At 39.6% G+C, this 12,852-nt stretch overlaps 1 protein-coding gene across 3 annotated transcripts in view; it reads left to right on the plus strand.

Annotated features, from left to right (window-relative positions):
- The window catches only part of CTNNBL1 (catenin beta like 1), a 170,527-nt gene that overhangs the window by 90,657 nt on the left and 67,018 nt on the right, over positions 1–12,852 (plus strand). The gene's annotated exons all lie outside the window — the stretch shown is intronic.

Below are 12,852 nucleotides of genomic sequence, written 5' to 3' on the forward strand. Positions count from 1 at the left end.
TTTTACTGATAAAGTCTAATTTTAAAATATATATATATATATTTTTTAATTGTGCTTTTGGTATGACATATAAACTATGTTTCCCTAAGCAGAGTCTCAGAGTGTTTCTTTCATCTTTTTTTAGAATTCTCAGTTTTATGTTTTACATTTATAGATCTGTGATTGATTTTAAATTAATTTTCATATTTGGTATTAGGTATGAATTGAGGTTCTTGGTTTTATTTATTATTTTTGCATCAGTTCAGTTCAGTCACTCAGTTGTGTCGGACTCTTTGCAACCCCTGGCGCAGCCCGCCAGGCCTCCCTGTCCATCACCAACTCCCGGAGTCCACCCAAACCTATATATCCAATTGTGGCACCATTTATTGCAAAGATTGTGCCCTTTTCGCCTTTACACGTTTGTCAGAAATTAATTGTCTTACATGCGTGGGTCTACTTTTTGTGCTTTCTGTTCTGCCTCATTGATCTACGTGTCTGTCTTTTTGCCAACACAACCCTGTTCCGACTGTACGGTTGAGTCTTGAAATGATGTGATGTGAATTGTCTTAATGTCTTTTTAAATACTTTTAACTATTCTAGTTCTATAGTTTCTTTGTATATAAATTTCTAGAAAAACTGCTGGGGTTTTGATTGGCATTCTAATGATTCTAGATTCTTCTGGGGAGGATGCACGTCTTTGCCACAGTGAGACTCCCAATCCATGAACATGGTATATTTCTCCATTTATTTAGGTCTTTCATTCTTTCGTCGGTGTTCTGGGTTTTAAAGACAACTTGATATTTTGTATTTTCCTAGAAATTTTCAGTTTCATAGACTTCCAAGTTTATTGATAGAAGTTGTCCTTGTATTTGTGTAATTCTGTTCTATATCTTCCATTTCCTCTTTTTCATTTTCTGCTCATTATGTCTTCTTTATAACTGCTAATGTTTTCTATTTAAATTTCCCTGCTTTCTTACTCAATCAGCTTTGTTACAAGTGATTGAGATTGTCTTTGCTTTTGGTTTGGCATTTTGTTTATTTGTATACTTTTTGCCTTCTCACAAGTTTATTTATGTCTTTAATTCCTGTTTTCTTCTTTCTTTCCATTTATTGTGTTGCCCTTTTCTAAATACCTGAGTTGAATGGTTAATGCTTTTAAAAATAATCCTCTTATTTGAAAATAAAAACATTCAGGAATTCCCTGGCGGTCCAGTGGTTAGGACTCTGCTCTCACTGCCAAGGGCCCTGGTCAGGGAATTAAGATCCCACAAGCCTTGTGGCACAGACAAAGGGGAAAACAACAACAAACAAACTTTAAGGTTAAAATTTTCCTCTTAAAATGGCTTAGCTTCATCACACAGTTTCAAGTGGTTAAGTCTTATTTTCTTATTGCCTTAATAGAAAATATAGGCTGAATACTATCTGCTTTTCTAATTTGAGACTTTATTTGTGGCCTTGTAGATGGCTAGTTTTTGTGTATATTCCATGGACACTTCGAGTTTGTGCTCCTAGAGTATAAAGTGCTGTACGTAACTCCTAAATCAATTTTTAAAATATATTTTAACTCTTCCATATCCATTTAAAAAAACTAATCTGTCAAACTTAGAGAGTAATATTGGTATCTTAATATAACCGGCTTTTTTTTTTTTTTTCTTTTATTCTTGACTCTTTTGCTCATTATATTCTACATTGTTTATTCAGCAAATAAATGCTAACTCTTTTATTTTAGTCTTGAATTGTATATCTTTGTTAGCATTAAAATAGTCCTCTTTGTTGCATGTAATGAATTGGTTTTGAATTCTTTTATAATTTTCTATTTATCTATTGTATCCCTTCCTATGGTTTTATTTTAACTTTTTATGTCATTTTATATTATATGTGACTCCTATTAAGAGCATGTGGCTGTTTTTTTGGATTTTTAGTCCAATGTGAGAGTTTGTTTTTAAGCAGATGAATTTAATGTACTTGTTTCTATTACATAGACTGTTATGTTTGGCCCTTTTCTTCTCTGTGTTTTGTTCTGATGGTTTTCTTGAAGATTTTATTTTGTTTTGTCTTTTAGTTCTTTCATTTTCCTTCTGTGGAAATTAAGCAATTTATTCCATTTCTTTTCTATTAGTGTAATTTACTTTTTGAAAAATGAAGCTTGATTTATTTGTTTATGAACATTTGGAGTGGTACCAAGTCCCTTCAGGATCTGTCCTCTGCCTAATTCTCCTGTGGCCATCTCCGCTCATTCTCCTTTTCCCACACATGTACTTTCTGTTCTCTAAACCAAACTATTTTAGATTCCTTAACACATTTCTTTATTTTCTCTGGGTACCTCACCCTTGATACTTAGGCTAAAGTTCTTTTAAGAAGCCTCTGTCCCTATATCACTTCCCCTTGCCCTGTCCTTACACCCACACACCCCCTCTTGATTTCAGAGATTAGGTTCAGGCATCCCTTGCTTACCCCTGTGGGAGCACTTACCATCCTGTGTGGCAAGCGTCTCTTTGTCCCTGGCTGTACTATAAGACTCTTGAGAGCAGGAACCAGGTTTTCCTCTCTGTATCCCCAGAATCTAGCAATAATACATATTAGGCACTCAGTAAATATTTTCTAAATGAATAAGGAAAGTCTTGAGAAATATTTTTGCTTTTTAGAATCATTGGGTCATAGAATTGCCGGCAGATCCTGTAGATAGACCCAAAGAATGAGGAATGATTTATTAAAAGCCATGTAGCTGAGAATGTAATCTCCCGTCAAGAGACATTTAGTCCTGTTTGCCCATGTGAAATTTTTTGGTGTGTGAGGAGTATAAAATAGGGTGGTGGTGAACCTGATCAAGACTCCAGGAAAGCCAGGCATCCGCTGTAGTCCTGGGCTCGCTGCCGTGTTTGGCTTGTGCCATGCTGGGCTCCAGAGCAAAGCCAGCGCAAGCGTCTACACTGCAGTTTATCCCCCCTTGGAACACTTGACCCTCTCAGCTCTCTTCTTCCATCCTCCTCCTAGATAGTTTAGGGTTATGGTTTCGGTATTTATTTCTTACAACATTTCTACTCAAGGTTCAAGGAAGCCCTTCATGTAGATTTGTAGCTGAGTTTCAGCTTTTGTTTCTGAGCACTGTTTGGAGGTCTGGGACCTCTTAGCCCTTCCCTCACGGGCCTTTGCCCTCTTCTTTCCCCTCCATCCCAGTGTTAGTTTAGTTGTCAGATGACTTTTTTTCATTCCTGTGTTGAGAGTGTCTGGATTTCACAGTGCTTGACAGAATCAATAAGGGGAAAAAGGCTATTTTTTTGTTTGTTTTTTTTCTCTATCTGCCAAAGAATAGATGAAGACATTTTGAAAAAGAAGAAAAAGGATTGCTGAGGTGATATTTAAAAACGGAACTCATGCTGTGAAAGAAACAGCGGGTAGCCATCCTAGAGTATAAGAACTCCAAAAAAAAGGATTTCTCATTTGGCCGTTGTTTTTTGATAAGGAAAGAGAAAATATGAGGTGAGGGTGGGACCCACAGAGCCTCTTGGGCGGTGGAGAACTCTTCTGAAAGGAAGAGAAAACCAGAGGCCCTGAATTTCGGGTATCTTCCCTCATTCTTTTGGCTTGGTAGTCAAGAATTAGGGTGGTTGTTGTTGTCTAGTCACTAAGTCGTGTCTGACTCTTTTGTGACCCCCTGGACTGTAGCCCGCCAGGCTCCTCTGACCATGAGATTTTCCAGGGAAGAATACTAGAGTGGGTTGCCATTTCCCTTTTCCAGGGGATCTTCCTGAGCCTGGAATCAAACTCTCATCTCCCGCATCGGCAGTCAGATTCTTTACATCTGAGCCACCTGGGAAGAACTAGGGTACAAAGAGGATATTTGGGTGATCCTTGGCTGGCAGCCAGAGAGTTAAGATAGGAACATGAACCAAGTGGTATTTTGGTAGTCAGGAATAGTTGAGAGAAAAATAAAATTTGGGAGAGCTACAGTTTATTGTGCAGTTTAACAAAGTAATGAGATTTATAGGGTCCAATTCACAGAAATAAGACTAAATTATACCTATGGGGCCATGGCCATCTTAGAATTTAGCAGAAAATGAGGGTGGAGCTGTAAAGACGGCCTCATTGCCCCTGGATGGAGACTGGTTTGCCATTTCTTTGTGCTTGGTTACAGAAGTCTGTCTTTGGTAAGCTGTTGCTACAAATTTAAGATTTCAATATACCGGATTTAATTACAGACTGTGCTCCGAAGCGTTTGCTTCTTGCCTCCACAGAGCACTTTTTAACAGTATGTCCTTTTATCAAATGGTTCAGTGTTCTCTGAGAAACAACAAAGCCAGTGGGAGACAGAAGAATTACATTGTCAGTTTCCTTGAAAACGTTGACATGAAGCTTATTACTTCTGTTGTAAAACCCTGTTCCAGTTAGAAAAAGAAGAGACCACCGTGATCCCAAGGGATGTGTACAATTGCAGCTTGGGGTTGTGTAGCAGAAATACAGTGAACCCATGCTGATTATTAACTGTATAGGCCAAAAGGGGGAAAAAAAAAAGGAAAGAGAAGGGTACATTCATTCATACGTCCGTTTTCAGATCAGATCAAATCAGTTGCTCAGTCGTGTCTGACTCTTTGCGACCCCATGAATCGCAGCATGCCAGGCCTCCCTGTCCATCCGAGACTCATGTCCATCGAGTCAGTGATGCCATCCAGCCATCTCATCCTCTGTTGTCCCCTTCTCCTCCTGCCCCCAATCCCTCCCAGCATCAGAGTCTTTTCCAATGAGTCAACTCTTCGCATGAGGTAGCCAAAGTACTGGAGTTTCAGCTTTAGCATCATTCCTTCCAAAGAAATCCTAGGGCTGATCTCCCTCAGAATGGACTGGTTGGATCTCCTTGCAGTCCAAGGGACTCTCAAGAGTCTTCTCCAACACCACAGTTCAAAAGCATCAATTCTTTGGCGCTCAGCCTTCTTCATAGTCCAACTCTCACATCCATACATGACCCTAGGAAAAACCATAGCCTTGACTAGACAAACCTTTGTTGGCAAAGTAATGTCTCTGCTTTTGCATATGCTATCTAGGTTGGTCATAACTTTCCTTCTAAGAAGTAAGCGTCTTTTTTTTTTTTTTTTTTTTTAAACTTTACATAATTGTATTAGTTTTGCCAAATATCAAAATGAATCCGCCACAGGTAGAGGGTTCAGGGTGGGGAACACATGTATACCTGTGGCGTCTTTTAATTTCATGGCTGCAGTCACCATCTGTAGTGATTTTGGAGCCCAGAAAAATAAAGTCTGACACTGTTTCCCCATCTATTTCCCATGAAGTGGTGGGACCGGATGCCATGATCTTCGTTTTCTGAATGTTGAGCTTTAAGCCAACTTTTTCACTCCCTACTTTCACTTTCATCAAGAGGCTTTTTAGTTCGTCTTCACTTTCTGCCATAAGGGTGGTGTCATCTGCATATCTGAGGTTATTGATATTTCTCCCAGCAATCTTGATTCTAGTTTGTGTTTCTTCCAGTCCAGCATTTCTCATAATGTACTCTGCATATAAGTTAAATAAACAGGGTGACAATATATAGCCTTGACGAACTCCTTTTCCTATTTGGACCCAGTCTGTTGTTCCATGTCCAGTTCTAACTGTTGCTTCCTGACCTGCATACAAATTTCTCAAGAGGCAGATCAGGTGGTCTGGTATTCCCATCTCTTTCAGAATTTTCCACAGTTTATTGTGATCCACACAGTCAAAGGCTTTGGCATAGTCAATAAAGCAGAAATAGATGTTTTTCTGGAACTCTCTTGCTTTTTCTATGATCCAGCAGATGTTGGCAATTTGATCTCCAGTTCCTCTGCCTTTTCTAAAATCAGCTTGAACATCAGGAAGTTCACGGTTCACATATTGCTGAAGCCTGGCTTGGAGAATTTTGAGCATTACTTTACTAGCGTGTGAGATGAGTGCAATTGTACGGTAGTTTGAGCATTCTTTGGTATTGCCTTTCTTTGGGATTGGAATGAAAACTGCCCTTTTCCAGTCCTGTGGCCACTGCTGAGTTCTCCAAATTTGCTGGCATATTGAGTGCAGCACTTTCACAGCATCATCTTTCAGGATTTGGAATAGCTCAACTGGAATTCCATCACCTCCACTAGCTTTGTTCGTAGTGATGCTTTCTAAGGCCCACTTGACTTCACATTCCAGGATGTCTGGCTCTAGGTCAGTGATCACACCATCGTGATTAGCTGGGTCATGAAGATCTTTTTTGTACAGTTCTTCTGTGTATTCTTGCCATCTCTTCTTAGTATCTTCTGCTTCTGTTAGGTCCATACCATTTCTGTCCTTTATGGAGCCCATCTTTGCATGAAATGTTCCTTTGGTATCTCTGATTTTCTTGAAGAGATCCCTAGTCTTTCCCATTCTGTTGTTTTCCTCTCTTTCTTTGCATTGATCACTGAAGAAGGCTTTCTTATCTCTTCTTGCTATTCTTTGGAACTCTGCATTCAGATGTTTATATCTTTCCTTTTCTCCTTTGCTTTTCGCTTCTCTTCTTTTCACAGCTATTTGTAAGGCCTCCCCAGACAGCCATTTTGCTTTTTTGCATTTCTTTTCTATGGGAATGGTCTTGATCCCTGTCTCCTGTACAATGTCACGAACCTCATTCCATAGTTCATCAGGTACTCTATCTATCAGATCTAGGCCCTTAAATCTATTTCTCACTTCCACTGTATAATCATAAGGGATTTGATTTAGGTCATACCTGAATGGTCTAGTGGTTTTCCCTACTTTCTTCAATTTAAGTCTGAATTTGGCAATAAGGAGTTCATGGTCTGAGCCACAGTCAGCTCCTGGTCTTGTTTTTGCTGAGCTTCTCCATCTTTGGCTGCAAAGAATATAATCAGTCTGATTTTGGTGTTGACCATCTGGTGATGTCCATGTATAGACTCTTCTCTTGTGTTGTTGGAAGAGGGTGTTTGTTATGACCAGTGCATTTTCTTGGCAGAACTCTATTAGTCTTTGCCCTGCTTCATTCCGTATTCCAAGGCCAAATTTGCCTGTTACTCCAGGTGTTTCTTGACTTCCTACTTTTGCATTCCAGTCCCCTATAATGAAAAGGACATCTTTTTTGGGTGTTAATTCTAAAAGGTCTTGTAGGTCTTCATAGACCCGTTCAACTTCAGCTTCTTCAGCGTTACTGGTTGGGGCATAGACTTGGATTACTGTGATATTGAATGGTTTGCCTTGGAAACGAACAGAGATCATTCTGTCGTTTTTGAAATTGCATCCAAGTACTGCATTTTGGACTCTTGTTGACCATGATGGCCACTCCATTTCTTCTGAGGGATTCCTGCCCACAGTAGTAGATATAATGGTCATCTGAGTTAAATTCACCCATTCCAGTCCATCTGAGTTCGCTGATTCCTAGAATGTCGACTCTTGCCATTTCTTGTTTGACCACTTCCAGTTTGCCTTGATTCATGGACCTGACATTCCAGGTTCCTATGCAATATTGCTGTTTACAGCATTGGACCTTGCTTCTATCACCAGTCACATCCACAGCTGGGTATTGTTTTTGCTTTGGCTCCATCCCTTCATTCTTTCTGGAGTTATTTCTCCACTGATCTCCAGTAGCATATTGGGCACCTACTGACCTGGGGAGTTTCTCTTTCAGTATCCTATCATTTTGCCTTTTCATACTGTTCATGGGGTTCTCAAGGCAAGAATACTGAAGTGGTTTGCCATTCTCTTCTCCAGTGGACCACATTCTGTCAAATCTCTCCACCATGACCCGCCCGTCTTGGGTTGCCCCACGGGCATGGCTTAGTTTCATTGAGTTAGACAAGGCTGTGGTCCTAGTATGATTAGATTGACTAGTTTTCTGTGAGTATGGTTTCAGTGTGTTTGCCCTCTGATGCCCTCTTGCAACACCTACCGTCTTACTTAGGTTTCTCTTACCTTGGGCGTGGGGTAGCTCTTCACGGCTGCTCCAGCAAAGCACAGCCGCTGCTCCTTACCTTGGACGAGCAGTATCTCCTCACCGCCGCCCTTCCTGACCTTCAACGTGGGATAGCTCCTCTAGGCCCTCCTGCGCCCGCGCAGCCACAGCTCCTTGGATGTGGGGTTGGTCCTCCCGGCCACCGCCCCTAGCCTCGGTCATGCGGTTGCTCCTCCCCGCCGGAACCATCAATTTTTTTTACTCTTGAGTTTTTTTTTTCTTTCAGTTTAGCTGTTTAACTCACTATAATTATTTTGAGATTCTGCCACATGTAACAATTGCTTGTCCCTTTTTCTTTGCTGGATAGTATTCCATTTAAATATACATCAATTTGTTCATTTGTTGATGGACATTTAGATTTTCAGATTTTTGCTTTTAAGAACAAAGCTACTGTTAATATTCATGAATAAAATCTTTGGGTGAACAATATTTTTCATTTCTTTTGGATAGATATCTATGAGTTGATATCTATGAGTTGAATCATATCTAGGATCAGTATAATAGTTGATCCTATCATATCTGGATCATATGATAGGTATATATAGTGTTTTGTATTTTAGTCATTTTAGTGGGTGTATATAGGTGTCTTGTGGTTTTAATTTTAATTTCCCTCATGGCTAATGATACTGAGTGTCTTTTCATGTGCTTATCTGCCATCTACATATCTTCTTTGGTAGTGTATGGTCAAATCTTTTGCCCATTTTGATCAGGGGTAAGAGTGGTTGTCTTATTAACATTTCTTTCTGTGTCATAGATACACTCTTGTCAGATATATGTTTTACAGATATTTTCTTCCAGTCCATAGGTTACCTTTTCATTTTCATAGCATAGTCTTTTGAAAAGTTTTAATTGGGCATTGAAAACATGTATAATATCATATATGAAACGAATCGCCAGTCCAGGTTCGATGCATGATACAGGATGCTTGGGCCTGGGATGACCCAGAGGGATGGTACAGGGAGGGATGGGAGGGGAGTTCAGGATGGGGAACACGTGTATACCTGTGGCGGATTCATGTTGATGTGTGGCAAAACCAATACAATATTGTAAAGTAATTAGCCTCCAATTAAAATAAATAAATTTATATTTTAAGAAAAGTTTTAATTGGGGATTGGGGGGGTGGCAGTCGCTGCACCACGCATCTTACAGGATTTTAGTTCCCCAACCAGGAAATGAACCCAGGCCACCACAGTGAAATCCCCAAGTCCTAACCACTGGACTGCCAGGGAACTCCCAGAGAAGTTTTAAATTTTCAGAAAGTAAAAATTTTTCACTTGTTCCAGTGATCTTTTTTCGTTTTCCTTTTTTTGTTTTTGAGTAAACTTGGGTAGTTTGTGTCTTTTAAGGAGTTGATTTTATCTAGGTGGTACAATTTTTTGGCATAAAGTTGTTCTTGAATATCCCCTTATTATCCTTTTAACCCCTATATAATCTGCAGGGAGCTATGCCTTCTGCTATTTCTAATGTTAGTCATTTGTGTCATCTTTTCAAAGAATCAGTTTTTGTTTTCACTCATTTCTACTGTTTTTTTGTTTGTTTTCTGTTTCAGTGATTTCTACTCTGATCTTCATTATTTCTTTTCTTCTGATTGCTTGGGGTTTAATATGCTATTCTTCTGATTCCTCAAGAAGGGAATTTGAGATCACTGACCTGACATCTTTCTTGAATTTTCTAATATATATTTAATGGTATAAATTTCCCTCTAATTGCTGCTTTAAACCATGTTACACACATTTTAATATGTTGTATTTTCAGTTCAAAACACCTTCCAATTCTCTTTTGATTTCATCTTTGACTCATGATATATTTAGGAGTGTATTATTTAGTTTTAAAATATTTGGGAATTTCCTCCCTTTTTTTTTTTCTTTTGGCCATACTTCATAGCATGGGGGTGGATCTTAGTTCCCCGAGCAAGATCAAACCCTCATCCCTTGTGTTGGAAGGGTAGAATCTTTTATATATATATATATATGTATATGTATATGTATATGTGTATATATATATATAAAATTTTATTTGTTTATTTTTGGCTGTGCTGAGTCTTCATTGCTGTGCAGGGGAAGCGTGGAGTCAATCACTGGACTGCCAGAGAAGTCTCCCACATTTTTGATTTTTACTATGTTTTTTTATGTCTACTATAGTGCTAGAAGCAAAAATCTTACCTTTGTTTTCTACATATTTGTTTCATTTTCTGGCACAGGCAGTCAAGAAATGGTTGGTACTAGTAGTTTATAAAAAATGAATGGAAGTAGAAATTGAAAAAAAATGAATCTAGCAATATAGAAGACTGCCACTATTCTATTTTAGAGGTGGAATATCTCTTAGCATCTGCCATAGCACTAGCAATATAGAAGACTGCCACTATTCTATTTTAGAGGTGGAATATCTCTTAGCATCTGCCATAGCACTAGTGTTCTTTGGCACTGTACTTTGAGAGCACCTGTGAACTTAGTCATGTTGATCTTATGTCTAATTCATAGGAATCCTGGATCCCGGAAAGTGATATATTTGGGGAGCTAAAGGGAAATGAACGCAATCATGTACATTTTAAAGCAAACAAAAATGATCTCATATGTCATTATCCACGTTTTTTTGCAGAAATAAGTTTATGGTTCACAGTGTCTTTTAAAGAAGATTGTCACTGCCTATCACTTTTTTTTCTTGATTCCTCACAGTCTTCTGGTTGAGAAGGGAGTGGACTTTAACTCTTTTACTTGTCTTTCGAATAAGTTTCCTCCAGGGTTTAATCTCTCTTTTCTGCATATTTTGTTCACCCTCTTAGGGTAATCGTCACATCATTGATTCAATTACTAGCCATAGATTTAATCATTCTTACACATGGGATCACAAAAGAGTTGGAAGTGACTGAGCACATGCATTTCCCTCCATTTTTAAAAAATAATTTTATTTTTATTAATTTGTGTTTGGTTGCGCTTGGTCTTCGTTGCTGCCCATGGGCTTTCACAGTTGCCGAGAGCCAGGACTGTTCTCTAGCTGCGGTGCACAGGCTTCTCACTGTGGTGGCTTCTCTTGTGAAGCACAGGCTCTGGGTGCTCTGGCTTCAGCAATTGCAGCTTGCAGGGCTCAGTGATTGTGGCTCATGGGCCCAGTTGCTCTGCAGCATGTGGAATCCTCCCAGACCAGGGATCAAACCCATGTCCCATGCATTGGCAGGCGGTCTGCCATCCACTGTACCACCAGGGAAGTCCATTTCCCTCTATTTTTAATCTCATTCCTGGACTGCAGACCGGTAAGTCTAAGCTGGTGTCTCACCAACACCCAGGATCAATCTGAACTCACCTCTTTTCACCCATAGTCTCTTGTTACTTCGCCTTTTTTACCAGTGTCTCTGCCTTCCATGTATTTCCGCTCTTTCTTCTACTTCTTCCTCTTCCCCTCCCTTGGTACAGTCCAACCCACTGTGGCAAGTAGGATCTTTCTAATACACAGAATCAACTGGCTTCATTTTCTTCCTGCTGCCTGTCTGGCTCTTAATGTTCTCACAGGACCATGCACCACTTTCCTGAATGTAACATGCTTATTCATGCCTTGGCATATGCTGTTTCCTTCTGCTTGAAATACCCTTATCTTTTTTGCCGATCTGAGAAAGCCATCCGGTGCACCTTGATTCAGGCATCATCCCCTTTGTGAGGCCTCCCTGACTCATAGCCCTCCTCCCTGCATTCATTTTCTCCTCTGTATACACCTCCACTGGAGTACATGGCTCTTCTCAGTATACCATGGTCTGCACATCTGTCTCCCTTGTGAACCACACTCCTCAGAAGCATGAGCTGTGCCTCTCTTTACATCTCAGCTTAATATCTGGCACTTGTTAGGTGCTTCATAAATATTTGATGAAAGAACATACTCAGAATGCATGTTTATTACAAAAGTGTTTCTGTCTAAAAAAAAAAAAAAGAGAGTTTCTGTCTAATTAAGCATAAGTGGAAGCTTCCCTCTCCTCCCCTTTCTGCCTCCTCAGAAGGTTCACCTTGGTAGAAGAGTAGATGACTCAGTCCTTTCCCACCAGCACCCATTTTATAGCAGCCAGCATCCACATTGGTCCTGGCATGATCGACAACCTGATGAACCCAGCCAAGACTAAGATAAACTACTTGTCCTCAAGTAGAATAAATATTTCAAATAAAGCCAACCCAAGAAAGTCAGGCCAAACAGCTATTGATTGCTAAAAGCCTGAACTTGAGCCCAATGAATATTCCAAAGTTCACCTCCATGCAGCTTGCCTAAATGGTGATCAATATGCAATTACTGCCCCCTTTAAAGGCGTCTTACACTGCCTACCTGGAAAAGGATTTTACTTTTAAAATCTTTTGTTTGTTGAATTTGCTTAGGCAGGGAAAAAAGAGAGAGAGACTTGGCTAAAGCAGCAACCTTTACCTTTAGCATTTCAAACAATTCTGTTATATGTGAAATGGTTTGAATGTATGCGGAATGGTAACTGGAAGGTGCCCTGTTACATGACCGTCATTCATTTCAAGAGGACTTTTTCTGAGTGGCTAAACAGTAAGGATGTTGTATTTCAGTTTCCTAATTTCTCCTCACATGGTTACATGCCCTAGTCATAACCTTTGTAAATTTAAGTTTGTAGAGTGGGATGCTGAAGTCCAGCTGCAGTGAAAACAAATATATTATTTGTCTAGTTTCCTTTCAGAATTTTATTTTGATGCAGAAAAACCCCTCCCTGCTGAATTTAGAAATTTTATTTACCCTACTCCTGATATTTAAGATTTCATGTCTCACAAGTAGGCCTTTTTGATACCCTGCCATAATCAGAGCTCTTGTTTTCACTTGCACTCTTGTCATATTCTCTTAAAGGTGCCCCCGACCCCAAGCTCTGTCCCTCCAGGCCCTTCATCACACTACTGCCAGATTAAGCTTTCAAAAATCTATTTATGTAACGCCGT

This window comes from Bubalus kerabau, chromosome 13, assembly GCF_029407905.1.
Source record: "Bubalus kerabau isolate K-KA32 ecotype Philippines breed swamp buffalo chromosome 13, PCC_UOA_SB_1v2, whole genome shotgun sequence".
Classification (NCBI taxonomy): Eukaryota; Metazoa; Chordata; class Mammalia; order Artiodactyla; family Bovidae; genus Bubalus; species Bubalus kerabau.